We start from the raw sequence: 888 nt of genomic DNA on the forward strand, positions 1-888 counted from the left end.
AAGATAATTTGAATATAAACCTCACTGTACAATTAACTCATCTCAATGCCCTTTAGACCCATATTAATACGTTTACTCTGTGAAACGGCAACACGAACAACGTATATTTAAAGTTCGGCTTTCACCATGAGCTATAGGAAACATGAGTTTCGACTAAATAAAGGTTACATTGAAGTAGTCTCTTGTCGTTTCTGGTCATTTCTGGCGTATATTACTTGTGCTATAGCCCCAGGGGCTCCACTCACATATTTTAATGACGGGGGGGTCCGACAGAGGTTCATATTTTATACCCAAAAAAATCCCAACTTCAGAATTTGTCTACCCAAAAGAATCCCTACTTTTTTAGCATACCCCTGGAAACATGCTTTGTTTTGATTCAGAAGTCGATCTGCAGAAATGATTAGAAACGACAAAAGACTACTTCAAAGTAAGTAATTCAACTTTATTAAATTAAAATATACAGTTATTTAGTCAAAACCCATCCCCTCATGGTTAAGTAATTTGTAATGATTTGCCTAATTTAAAGAAAAAAGTAAAGTGTTTCCGGCCAGATTTGAACTGGCGACCTTCCACGTGTGAGGCGGACGTGATAACCACTACACTACGGAAACCACAGTTAAGAAATTTTCTACTGTTTATTTGTTTTGTTTGTTTTCAATCTATATACAGTGGGCGCGATCCATTCAACCAAAATTCAGACTGGTCCGACCGGGAAAAGAGGACCACCTCAAAAGGTGGACCTGTTTTTTCGAAACTTTTCCGGTTGGACCGAGCCGATCAGTAGTCATAGAGGCTACAATAAGGCCTAACCAATCACAGCGCAGCAGAAATTTGTGTTAACCAATCAGAATCGAGCATTGAGCCCATGTGACCAAATTGACGTCACGA

General features: G+C 39.0%; 1 non-coding gene across 1 annotated transcript; it reads right to left on the reverse strand.

Annotated features, from left to right (window-relative positions):
* Positions 1–538: 538 nt before the first annotated feature.
* Trnav-cac (transfer RNA valine (anticodon CAC)) lies at positions 539–611 on the reverse strand. The gene has a single exon. It is a non-coding gene; the product is annotated as a tRNA-Val (tRNA).
* Positions 612–888: the final 277 nt, after the last annotated feature.

Source organism: Porites lutea, chromosome 13 (assembly GCF_958299795.1).
Source record: "Porites lutea chromosome 13, jaPorLute2.1, whole genome shotgun sequence".
NCBI classification, from domain to species: Eukaryota; Metazoa; Cnidaria; class Anthozoa; order Scleractinia; family Poritidae; genus Porites; species Porites lutea.